The sequence below is a fragment of the Chrysoperla carnea genome (assembly GCF_905475395.1).
Source record: "Chrysoperla carnea chromosome X unlocalized genomic scaffold, inChrCarn1.1 SUPER_X_unloc_6, whole genome shotgun sequence".
Lineage (NCBI taxonomy): Eukaryota > Metazoa > Arthropoda > Insecta > Neuroptera > Chrysopidae > Chrysoperla > Chrysoperla carnea.
Window position 1 is genome coordinate 97,728 of NW_025408189.1, and position 14,584 is coordinate 112,311.

General features: G+C 27.6%; 2 non-coding genes across 2 annotated transcripts; both read left to right on the forward strand.

Annotated features, from left to right (window-relative positions):
• Nucleotides 1–547: 547 nt before the first annotated feature.
• On the forward strand, nucleotides 548–665 carry LOC123304512. The gene has a single exon (XR_006536526.1). It is a non-coding gene; the product is annotated as a 5S ribosomal RNA (ribosomal RNA).
• Nucleotides 666–7,004: 6,339 nt separating this feature from the next.
• Nucleotides 7,005–7,123, forward strand: LOC123304502. The gene has a single exon (XR_006536517.1). It is a non-coding gene; the product is annotated as a 5S ribosomal RNA (ribosomal RNA).
• The last annotated feature ends 7,461 nt before the right edge of the window (nucleotides 7,124–14,584 follow it).

Here is a 14,584-nt window from a genome sequence, read left to right on the forward strand (position 1 = left end):
TCATCAACTGCTGCTAAAAAAGTTACTGCAAAATCATCAGCGGCATCAAAAAAAGCACCAGTTAAAGCAAAACCAGCAAAAAGTACAAAATCCGCTGCCAAAAGTAGCCCTGCTCGTAAACCGAAAGCACCAAAAGCTAAGAAAGCTTCTGTTGCCAAATCATCTCCTACAAAAATTAAAAAAGCAGCACCAAAAAAGAAATGATCTGTTACTTTAATAATATATTGAAATATTTCATTATTTTTGCTAAAAAATGAAAATAACATAGGCCTTAATACAGGCCACAAATTAATATTTGATAAGAGTAAATTATTTTTTGTATAAATATTTTATAAAATAATAGTTAAGAAACATTTGCCACAGTCAGTACCACGGATGGGTGGCCACTTGAGAATACTGTGTGCGGTTGCATTTTTATTTAAAATATATGGTATAATAAATAAGTATATATTTAAATTGATTACTTCATTGAAAATTTTAATAATATACTTTAATATTAATGATATTTATGAAAAATATATATTTGTAAAAATTTTCATTTATTACTGGCAACAGCCATACCACGTTGAAAACACCGGTTCTCGTCCGATCACCGAAGTTAAGCAACATTGGCACAGTCAGTACTTGGATGGGTGACCGCTTGGGAACACTGTGTGCGGTTGCCTTTTTATATTAAAAATATAAATTATTTTTCTTCTTTTCTTTTTTTTTACACACCATATATAAATATATGTTATTTAGAAATGTAAACCTTTTATATTATTCGTCAACAAATAAATATTATTTTTTGTATAAAATTTTATTGCATTTATAACTCATATCATGGTTACTTTAAAGCGAGAAGTTTTTTTAATATTTCAAATGAATATAAAATAATATAAATTTTATGAAATTTATTTATTTTTAGAAATAGCAATCGCTTATAATTATAACAAAATTTTAATAATGTTTAATTTTATTTCAATAATTTATATATATATATATATATATATTTTTTAATAAAAATAATATACTCTTATTTAATAATATATGTTGGTCCTATATATAGGACCGAAAATATTTCTTATTTGTTTTTTTTTTTTTAAATTGTCATTTAAAACGCTTATGCACGTTCTCCACGAATACGTCTTGCCAATTGTATATCCTTAGGCATAATTGTAACACGCTTTGCATGAATTGCGCATAAATTGGTATCTTCAAATAAACCTACTAAATAGGCTTCACTAGCTTCTTGTAATGCCATAACAGCTGAACTTTGGAAACGTAAATCGGTTTTAAAATCTTGTGCAATTTCACGTACTAAACGTTGGAATGGTAATTTACGAATTAACAATTCAGTACTTTTTGATAACGACGAATTTCTCGTAAAGCTACTGTACCAGGACGATATCTGTGTGGTTTTTTTACTCCACCAGTTGCTGGTGCACTTTTACGTGCAGCTTTCGTTGCTAATTGTTTTCTTGGTGCTTTACCACCAGTTGATTTACGTGCAGTTTGCTTGGTTCTAGCCATTTTCAAATAATAATGTTTTTACAAAAAAACACACAATTTTAAAAATTATATTCGACAATTTGATACTACAAAGTCAAATGTTTAAATGCGAAATAAATGTGTTGTATTTATATTTATATGAAATTTCAAAATTTTTGTTGTCATATCCTATTGGATAGCTATCAGAGTATGGACTAATCAAATTGTATAGGCGTGGCTTAAAAAATCTTTAATGCTTTATATAAAAAGGCACAATTGTACCGGCGCTCACATACATTACAATACTTGTGAGGTTAACACACGTGTTATCCGTTCGTTAAAATATTGTAAATAATTTTTTATTAAAATGACTGGCAGAGGAAAAGGTGGAAAGGGTCTTGGAAAAGGGGGTGCAAAACGTCATAGAAAAGTTTTGCGTGATAATATCCAAGGTATTACAAAACCTGCAATTCGTCGTTTAGCACGACGAGGTGGAGTAAAACGTATCTCTGGTTTAATTTATGAAGAAACACGTGGTGTACTTAAAGTATTCCTTGAAAATGTTATTCGGGATGCTGTTACATATACTGAACACGCAAAACGTAAAAACAGTTACTTGTATATGCATTAAAACGACAAGGTCGTACTTTGTATGGTTTTGGAGGTTAAGAAAATATAATAATTTACTTAAAATATTTAGTAAATTTATTAAAGAATATTTAATACATCCGATAAATTTAAACAGGCTTTCCTTTTTGGGAAGCCACTAATTTTATTTATATAAGAGTAAATAAATTTGTTAATAAATATAACATATTATATAATTTGTTTACAACAAATTATTTTGTTTATAACATACATTACCAAATATTTTTATTTATTTTTTTTTTTTATTGTAATATATCTGCAATAATAAATTATAATTTGTATATTATCTATTTTATTTTACAATAACTTATTGAATTTTTGAAAAAATTTTATTATAAATTAATATACTATTATATTTTTTATATATACAAGTTAAGAGTAACAAGTATCGATAGGAGATTATCGAATTTATAACTAATAAAACATTTCGCCTTAATCAAAGAAAATAAAGATTTTGCTATACCATTTTTTATACTTTCAATAAATAATTTATTATTAAATTTTTATTATTTCATTTATTTTTTAAAATTATTAAAAATATTTTTCTAATAATTATAAGCGTACATAAACAAGTAGTAAATGTAAAATGAAAATAATAAAGGTAATGTAATGCAAATGCATTACATTGATTTACGATATATATTCCGCGATATCCTTTATTATATTTAAAATTAATAATATTGATATACTAATAATAGATATATTCAAGCTATTAATATATAAAATTTTATATTAAATATGATATTAATAATTGTTTATTTTATTTTTTTGTATATATAAAAATAATTTACTCTTATTTAAAAAATTTGATGGCTCTCTTAAAAAGAGAGCCATTTTTATATGTTGATGTATTTTTATGTTATCAATTAAATAATATTTTCGATTTATTTATTTTGAACTTGTATATTTTGTAACAGCTTTAGTACCTTCACTAACAGCGTGCTTTGCCAATTCACCAGGTAATAATAATCGAACTGCGGTTTGAATTTCCCGACTTGTGATTGTTGAACGTTTATTATAATGTGCTAAACGTGATGCTTCAGCAGCAATACGTTCAAAAATATCATTAACAAAACTGTTCATGATACTCATAGCTTTACTAGAGATACCAGTATCAGGATGCACTTGTTTTAATACTTTGTAAATGTAAATTGCATATGATTCCTTGCGCTTCCTCTTCTTTTTCTTATCACTCTTTGATATATTTTTTTGAGCTTTGCCAGCTTTTTTTTCTGCTTTTCCACTTGTTTTTGGTGGCATTGTTACAAACAATTAATATACACAGATAGTTACAGAACACCAGTCAGTATATGTATGAGCGTGTCGTGTATACAACTAGCGTATTATATACGCGAAGATGGATATAACAATAAAAATGAATACTACTCTCTGATTGGCTGAAAATAATACTATAAGGTGATTGGTTTATTTTTAAAGTTTTATATTTTATAAATATTATAAATTAAAATACCCAAATAACATTTTAAACATTTATGTTACAATCCCCGTAACGTACACATCTGTGTGATTATATTTACAAAAAAAAGTATTAATTAAATAAATTTATTCGCTATGTCTGGACGAGGTAAAGGTGGTAAAGTAAAGGGAAAGGCAAAGTCAAGATCAAGCCGAGCAGGATTACAATTTCCTGTTGGAAGAATTCACAGATTATTACGAAAAGGAAATTATGCTGAACGAGTAGGTGCTGGTGCCCCAGTATATTTGGCTGCTGTTATGGAATATTTGGCTGCAGAAGTTCTCGAGTTAGCTGGTAATGCTGCCCGTGATAACAAAAAAACACGTATCATTCCACGTCATTTACAATTGGCAATTCGTAATGATGAAGAATTAAATAAATTATTATCTGGTGTAACAATTGCTCAAGGTGGTGTATTACCAAACATTCAAGCAGTGTTATTACCAAAGAAAACTGAAAAGAAAGCATAAATTAAAAACATTGCATTAATTTTTATAATAATAATACATCGATCATAGGCCTTTTAATAAAAGGCCACAAATTTATTTAAAATAAGAGTAAAAATTATTTTTATAAATAATATATTATAATATTTTTTTAAAGAATCAATTTAAATAATTATAAATTAATGATTCTTTTTTTTTTTTTTTTTTTTATATGTTATTATGGAAATAATTCATCATATTATGATGACATTTAGGTAACATATTATAAGAATATTCATAAAATATTATCAAAATAATATTGTATTATGATGATATTTAGACAAAATATTATAAGAATATACACAAAATATTATCAAAATAATATCATTAGATAACAAAACTGTTCATGATACTCATACCTTTACTAGAGATAAAAGTATCAGGATGCACTTGTATTAATACATATTATCACAACATCACAAAATATTTTTTAAAAGGAAAAATTTTTTTAAAATTATTATAAAATTTGATTGAATTAAATTTCAATTTATTTTTTTAATAATTAAAGAAAAAAAAAAAAAAAGCATATAAACTTTCTATTGAAAATGTTATTTTAAACTAGATGGCCAAGTGAACTTCGTTACACAAACAATATATGACGTATTCGTTATTTAAATAATCAGTATCCTTTGATATTATATCAATACGTTACTCTCTTCTTTTGATACATATTAATAAAATTTCAATTTATAAGATTTTATGTCAATTATATAAATAATATTATAAATTTTCTAAATACATAAGTTAAGTAACAAAAAATTTGAATAACAAGATAAATTTATATATTATGTTTTAATACTCGATACTATAATATATCGCATCCGTTACCAATTATTCGGTATCCTTTGATTTATACACAGAATGAACTAAAAATATATATCAAATTTATTTTATTTATTTATATATTTAATATTATTATTATTATTTTATATTACAAAGTTTCTTAACGAAGCTTACAATGATTTCTCATATCGTACTTAACAAAATTATTTAGATCATATAAAATTTAAATTGTTAAAAAATTTGTATATTTATTATTATTATTATTTATTTTTATTAAAATTACATAACATAAAATTAATAATATTTTAATAATTATATAAATTAATTCTTATTTAAAATAATCTTATATTAATCTCAACAAATACTCTAATAATATATTTTGTCATAAATTTTTTTATATTTAAAATAAATATTATAATATATAAATACTTATATCAGTATAAAATTTCTTTATATAATTATGAAAAAATTAATTTAATAGTTAATTATTGATATTAATGTATAAATAAAAGTATTTTCTAATGAAATATATTTTGTCAATGTTCGATTAACACATTTCATAATAATACGTTTTCATTATTGACAAAAAAAGTTTTTCTAAAAATGAAATCTTATACTATAATATATATATTTATATATTAAATTTTTTAATTATTTATATACTAATAATTTATAATAAATCGATATTAAATAAAAAATAAAAATATATACTTTTTAAGTTTACCTTAAAAATATTATTGTTTTGTATGATTGAAATAATTAATATTAAACTATGTTTATTAATAATTGTTAATAAAAAAATTAAATATATTTTAATTTATAAAATAAATATTATTATTAAATTTATAATTTATTATTTTATATATTATAGAAATTGAAAAAATAAATCATGTTTACTACGACAGTAAATTAGAAATACTATTTAATTTTTATGTGTTTTCTACATGGTACTTTGACTTACATAGGGACTTATATTATTGTGAATAATGATATAATTGAAAACCTTTATTTTTTATTTGATAGAATTATTATATTTTATCATTTAAATATTTATAATAAATACATTATTTTTATAAAGTAAAAAAATATGGCCGAAGAAAATTCTACAGCTGTTGCAGCAACTGCGGTTACTGCTGCTTCTACAACACCAACAAAAAAAGCAACAGCTTCTGGTGCTAAACGTACAAAACAACATTCAAAACCAACACATCCACGTACATCAGAAATGGTTGTTAACGCAATTAAAAATTTAAAAGAACGTGGTGGTTCATCATTACAAGCAATTAAAAAATATTTAGCTGCAAATTATAAAGTGGATTCTGATAAAATTTCACCATTTATTAAAAAATATTTAAAAGCTGCTGTAACTGAGGGAGCCTTGGTACAAACTAAAGGTAAAGGTGCATCTGGTTCATTCAAATTGGCTGCTTCCGCTTCATCTAATTCTTCAGCTAAATCAAAAGTATCCAAAAAAGAAAGTGGAGCAAAAGGTTCAGCAAAGAGTGCTAAAAGTAAACGGGCACCAAAAGAAAAGAAAGCCACAACTACATCATTGGCAGCCAAAAAGCCTAAAGCAAAAAAAGCGACTCCATCATCATCAACTGCTGCTAAAAAAGTTACTGCAAAATCATCAGCGGCATCAAAAAAAGCACCAGTTAAAGCAAAACCAGCAAAAAGTACAAAATCCGCTGCCAAAAGTAGCCCTGCTCGTAAACCGAAAGCACCAAAAGCTAAGAAAGCTTCTGTTGCCAAATCATCTCCTACAAAAATTAAAAAAGCAGCACCAAAAAAGAAATGATCTGTTACTTTAATAATATATTGAAATATTTCATTATTTTTGCTAAAAAATGAAAATAACATAGGCCTTAATACAGGCCACAAATTAATATTTGATAAGAGTAAATTATTTTTTGTATAAATATTTTATAAAATAATAGTTTAGAAACATTTGCCACAGTCAGTACCACGGATGGGTGGCCACTTGAGAATACTGTGTGCGGTTGCATTTTTATTTAAAATATATGGTATAATAAATAAGTATATATTTAAATTGATTACTTCATTGAAAATTTTAATAATATACTTTAATATTAATGATATTTATGAAAAATATATATTTGTAAAAATTTTCATTTATTACTGGCAACAGCCATACCACGTTGAAAACACCGGTTCTCGTCCGATCACCGAAGTTAAGCAACATTGGGCACAGTCAGTACTTGGATGGGTGACCGCTTGGGAACACTGTGTGCGGTTGCCTTTTTATATTAAAAATATATATTATTTTTCTTCTTTTCTTTTTTTTTACACACCATATATAAATATATGTTATTTAGAAATGTAAACCTTTTATATTATTCGTCAACAAATAAATATTATTTTTTGTATAAAATTTTATTGCATTTATAACTCATATCATGGTTACTTTAAAGCGAGAAGTTTTTTTAATATTTCAAATGAATATAAAATAATATAAATTTTATGAAATTTATTTATTTTTAGAAATAGCAATCGCTTATAATTATAACAAAATTTTAATAATGTTTAATTTTATTTCAATAATTTATATATATATATATATATATATATTTTTTAATAAAAATAATATACTCTTATTTAATAATATATGTTGGTCCTATATATAGGACCGAAAATATTTCTTATTTGTTTTTTTTTTTTTAAATTGTCATTTAAAACGCTTATGCACGTTCTCCACGAATACGTCTTGCCAATTGTATATCCTTAGGCATAATTGTAACACGCTTTGCATGAATTGCGCATAAATTGGTATCTTCAAATAAACCTACTAAATAGGCTTCACTAGCTTCTTGTAATGCCATAACAGCTGAACTTTGGAAACGTAAATCGGTTTTAAAATCTTGTGCAATTTCACGTACTAAACGTTGGAATGGTAATTTACGAATTAACAATTCAGTACTTTTTTGATAACGACGAATTTCTCGTAAAGCTACTGTACCAGGACGATATCTGTGTGGTTTTTTTACTCCACCAGTTGCTGGTGCACTTTTACGTGCAGCTTTCGTTGCTAATTGTTTTCTTGGTGCTTTACCACCAGTTGATTTACGTGCAGTTTGCTTGGTTCTAGCCATTTTCAAATAATAATGTTTTTACAAAAAAACACACAATTTTAAAAATTATATTCGACAATTTGATACTACAAAGTCAAATGTTTAAATGCGAAATAAATGTGTTGTATTTATATTTATATGAAATTTCAAAATTTTTGTTGTCATATCCTATTGGATAGCTATCAGAGTATGGACTAATCAAATTGTATAGGCGTGGCTTAAAAAATCTTTAATGCTTTATATAAAAAGGCACAATTGTACCGGCGCTCAGCTCGTTCAGTGAACACCGTTCAGTGCACATATAATGTTATCAAGTGAAGTGATCAGTTTTAATTTTTCAAGTGTAAAATTCAAAGTCAGTGGAAATAAATACTATTCTAGTATTTGATAAAATACAAAAGAGTAACTTATTTTTTATAAAAAATTTTTTACTTTTTGTGAGTAATTTTTATTTTTTATTTAAATAAGAGTAAAGGTACACCACTAGAACAATTGTGAAAGTGCACCAAGTACCAATTCATAACATCGTCCAGATGGACGACGACGAAAGCCTCCCTGGTGGGAGTGCTTCCACATCGCCAGACTGGCAAGTTGTCGAAAAACGCAACAAAAACACATCCAAAAACAACAGTGATTCAAGAATACGTACAAATTCAAATGCAAGTTCAGGATCAAAAAGACCACGTCCTTCAACACCTGAAGAAGTAACACTACATAATAAATTCGCGGCATTACTATCGGATGATGATGACATTAATGATGGCCTTCCAAAATTACCGCAAGGTAAGGTTGGCCATCCAGTAATTAATAATCAAACACCAAACAACGCAACACCATCAGCATCTAAAACAAATCCAGAAAAAAAGGAGAAAAAGGCTCCAAAACCTCCACCAATAATTTTACACAGAACGGTTCCTAAACCAAAAAAATTCGCCGAGCTTATTAAACAATTTTGCCCAAACGGCTTCCACCTCAAGAACGTCGGTACAACAACACAAATCCACACATATTCTAACGATGATTTTTTAAACATCAAAAATCAGTTGATAAACGAAAAATTACCGTTTCACACTTATACAATGAAGAGTGATAAACCATTTTCTTGCGTATTACATGGTTTATATAACGCATCAATCGAAGAAATCCAAGAGGAACTCGAGGACCTAAACGTTCCAACCACTAATGTGTTCAAGATGAACATAAAAAATCAAAACAAGCATCTATACAAAGTGGATTTTCCATCTACAACATCATTCCAACAAATACGTCGTATCAGCACGTTACTATCAACTAAAATTTATTGGGCAAAATATCAAAGAGGAAGCGGCCCAACTCAATGTTTTCATTGCCAGGCATTCGGACACAGTGCCTCAAATTGTTTTCTCAAACCAAAATGTGTCAAATGTTTAGGTGAACACGAAACAAAGGATTGCACAAAAGATACCCAAACAACACCTAAATGTATAAATTGTCAGGGTGATCATCCGGCCAATTTTAAAAAATGTCCTACATACGTAGGTTACTTGAAAAAATTAGAAGAACGTCGCTTAAAAAATTCACAAAGATTTATACCTGCTCCAGCACCCAAATTCAACGTGTGGGCTCAACGTACTGCCCAAAGAGAGGAAATGCAAAACCATCAAACAACTTCAAATATTGGAATTAACCCACAGCAACCAACATTAAATTCAAACAGTGCTCACAGTGACTTTACAACTCTAATGAGTGAACTTAATATTTTAAATAGTGTATGTGACATAAAACAACTAATTATTCAAGTGCGTGAATTAACATCAATCATGCGTGCTAATACAGACCCTATGGCTAGAATTCAAGCCCTAGCTAGTTTCGCTGCAAACCTAAAATGAGGATAGTGAACCTCAATATTCGCAGTGTTAAAAACAAGATCAACTCAATTAAAGCAATGCTAGTGAGTGAAAAAGTGGACATTTTAGTTCTTACAGAAACGTGGCTAAAACCCAAACACAAATTCTCCATTAGAGGTTTTACCACGTACAGAAATGACAGAATCACTGGCAACGCGGGAGGTGTCGCTATCATTATCAAAAATAACATTCAGCACCATCTACTACCAGTGCCACAAACCACAACAATCGAAAGTGTCGCCATCTACATTGACAGCCTGGAAGCCAACCTATACGCAGTATACACACCATCACAGGTACTTGACAAAAACGATCTTTACATAATAACACATAATATTCCAAAACTATATATGATGGGTGATTTAAATGCACATAACAAAAATTTAACCAATTCCAAAAAAAATAACAAAAATGGCATTGTGCTAGGGGAATGGTTTGATGAAAATTTAAATTTTTCATTCAACATTCCCGGTAGCTACACCAGACTTAATCCCGATGCCATGTTAGACGTCACCATCACAAATACTCTAACCCCAACTTGCTCAATAATAGATGGTCCTGAATCTGATCATCTCCCGGTGCTAAATATTATCAAACATACGCTCCCCAAACCACAACATCGTATGATTGCAAACTTGGAGGGTGCAAACTGGAAGGAATTCAGAAAATATATTCAAAATGACATTCCCAAGCAAATTAACATACTGACTAACTCCGACATTGACAAATACATCTCCATACTCACAAACTCCATATTACAAGCAGACAGTCTATACATCCCTAAAAAACCATTAAACAACAAACTCAAACTAATTATCAATAACGAAGTTAGACATCTCCAAAAACTAATAAAATACTGTAGGCATCGATATCAAAAAACTGCCCAAAGTGCTTATCTCAACACGCGTAAAACATTACAAAAAACTCTAGAAGCAAAAATAGCCGACATTAATATACTAGACAAAAACGACAAATTAAAAAAACTCGATCACCTTACGATTTGGAATGAATTAAAAAAATTCAAAAAATCGAGCCAAAACATCCCCACATTAGCGGACGAAAACGGACGACCAGTAAACAACAACACTGACAAAGCAAACCTCTTAGCTGAAGCCTTCCAGAGTGCATTCCTCCTTAGTTCTAATCTAGCCCCAAAAGTCGTACAAAACAAAATTCAAAACATTGCACAAGACATCTTGTTAATCGAAACCTCTCCTGAGGACATAGATCTTGTGTCTAATACCGAAATAAAAAATATAATCAAACGTTTAAAAAACAAAAAATCATCGGGTGATGATCAGATTCAAAATTACCATCTAAAAAATTTACCAATTCAAGCTATTAGACTCTTAAAAATAATATTCAATTTCTGTTTTATAAACAATTATTTTCCAACGAAATGGAAAGAGGCCACTGTCATTGCTTTACCTAAACCAGGTAAACCATCGCATATACCTCAAAACTATCGTCCCATAAGTTTACTATCAACGATAGGTAAAATATTTGAAAAAATTATTTTAGAACGTCTTCAACGCCATCTTGACATCAACAATACAATTATAAACGAACAATTTGGTTTCAAAAGAAGCCATGCCACTGTTCATCAATTACATCGTATTACACATCACATCCTCTCAAATTTTAAAAAGAAAAGGTCTACTGCGATGGTTTGCCTGGACATAGAGAAGGCTTTTGACTCTGTCTGGCACGACAAACTCATTGTTAAACTACATAACCTCAATCTACCATCATATCTAACAAATATCATCAATAATTATATCAGGAATAGGTGTTATTATGTAAAGATCAATGATACCAAGTCCAATCTAAAACAAATACCTGCTGGTGTCCCTCAGGGCTCGGTTTTGGGTCCGACGCTATTCAATATTTTCATAAACGATATACCAAAATCTACTAAAACCAATATTAGTATGTTTGCAGATGACACTGCCATCTATACAAGCTTTTACAGATCAAAAGATAGTAGTGCTAAAACTCATATCGAAAACTCCCTAAATATGCTCTCAAAATACTTTAAAAACAATAATATTCAAGTTAATTCAGCTAAAACGGAAGCCATAGTTTTCTCCAAAGAAAAATTTACTCCTCAACTCCAAATTAAATTCATGGACAAAAACATAAAATCTAAGAAATGTATTAAATACCTTGGAATTGAACTAGATGCAAAATTAAACTTTCATACTGCTGCCCAAAACAGATTTAACAAGACTAAAGCAATTGCAAATAAATTACGACCACTTCTGACAAGCGCTCACCTTCCTCTTCCCAGGAAAATTCAACTGTACAAAGCTTGTATAGTTGGCACACTGTCATATGCCATCGATTTGTGGGGACCCATAACCAAGCAAACAACAATAAAAAGATTACAAACTTACCAAAATAGGTGGCTCAGGTTGATGGTGGGTGGCGACACTCAACATGACAGCGACACCTACCACTCACTCACTAGCATTGACAAGATTGAAGATCTAATCAAACAAAGAGTTTTTAACACTAAGAATAAATTATCTAAACACTCAAATCCTCTATTAAATACATTAAAAAATAAAACAAACAGGTCTAAGAACGAATTAAAAAATTTACTACCTTTCGAAATAATTAAGTAATTTATGTAAAATCTATATGTGGGAACAATAAAGATTCATCACCAAAAATCCCACAATAGATTTAGTTCAAATTTCTAAGTTTTGCTTAAATTGTTAATTTTATTATTAAAAATTTTATTTTTGTTATTCTTTAAGATTTTTACTTTGTTAACTAGTTTTAAGTTTTAGTCTATAAGTTAGTTGTAAGTTATATAATGTTCATGAGGTTTTTGAAAATTTTTCCTCAACTAAAACTCATTTAAACTAAAAAAAAAAATTATGTATCATCTTAAATATATTTTTCTTTTATATTAGGGTAGTAAGGAACCTATATAATCTTATATCAAAAATATCACTGTAATGTGTTAAAAATATTGTATTCATAAACTGACAAATAAATTGATTTTGATTTTGATTTTGATTTTGATTTTACCGGCGCTCACATACATTACAATACTTGTGAGGTTAACACACGTGTTATCCGTTCGTTAAAATATTGTAAATAATTTTTTATTAAAATGACTGGCAGAGGAAAAGGTGGAAAGGGTCTTGGAAAAGGGGGTGCAAAACGTCATAGAAAAGTTTTGCGTGATAATATCCAAGGTATTACAAAACCTGCAATTCGTCGTTTAGCACGACGAGGTGGAGTAAAACGTATCTCTGGTTTAATTTATGAAGAAACACGTGGTGTACTTAAAGTATTCCTTGAAAATGTTATTCGGGATGCTGTTACATATACTGAACACGCAAAACGTAAAACAGTTACAGCTATGGATGTTGTATATGCATTAAAACGACAAGGTCGTACTTTGTATGGTTTTGGAGGTTAAGAAAATATAATAATTTACTTAAAATATTTAGTAAATTTATTAAAGAATATTTAATACATCCGATAAATTTAAACAGGCTTTCCTTTTTGGGAAGCCACTAATTTTATTTATATAAGAGTAAATAAATTTGTTAATAAATATAACATATTATATAATTTGTTTACAACAAATTATTTTGTTTATAACATACATTACCAAATATTTTTATTTATTTTTTTTTTTTATTGTAATATATCTGCAATAATAACTTATAATTTGTATATTATCTATTTTATTTTACAATAACTTATTGAATTTTTTGAAAAAATTTATTATAAATTAATATACTATTATATTTTTTATATATACAAGTTAAGAGTAACAAGTATCGATAGGAGATTATCGAATTTATAACTAATAAAACATTTCGCCTTAATCAAAGAAAATAAAGATTTTGCTATACCATTTTTTATACTTTCAATAAATAATTTATTATTAAATTTTTATTATTTCATTTATTTTTTAAAATTATTAAAAATATTTTTCTAATAATTATAAGCGTACAAAAACAAGTAGTAAATGTAAAATGAAAATAATAAAGGTAATGTAATGCATTTGCATTACACTGATTTACGATATATATTCCGCGATATCCTTTATTATATTTAAAATTAATAATATTGATATACTAATAATAGATATATTCAAGCTATTAATATATAAAATTTTATATTAAATATGATATTAATAATTGTTTATTTTATTTTTTTGTATATATAAAAATAATTTACTCTTATTTAAAAAATTTGATGGCTCTCTTAAAAAGAGAGCCATTTTTATATGTTGATGTATTTTTATGTTATCAATTAAATAATATTTTCGATTTATTTATTTTGAACTTGTATATTTTGTAACAGCTTTAGTACCTTCACTAACAGCGTGCTTTGCCAATTCACCAGGTAATAATAATCGAACTGCGGTTTGAATTTCCCGACTTGTGATTGTTGAACGTTTATTATAATGTGCTAAACGTGATGCTTCAGCAGCAATACGTTCAAAAATATCATTAACAAAACTGTTCATGATACTCATAGCTTTACTAGAGATACCAGTATCAGGATGCACTTGTTTTAATACTTTGTAAATGTAAATTGCATATGATTCCTTGCGCTTCCTCTTCTTTTTCTTATCACTCTTTGATATATTTTTTTGAGCTTTGCCAGCTTTTTTTGCTGCTTTTCCACTTGTTTTTGGTGGCATTGTTACAAACAATTAATATACACAGATAGTTACAGAACACCAGTCAGTATATGTATGAGCGTGTCGTGTAT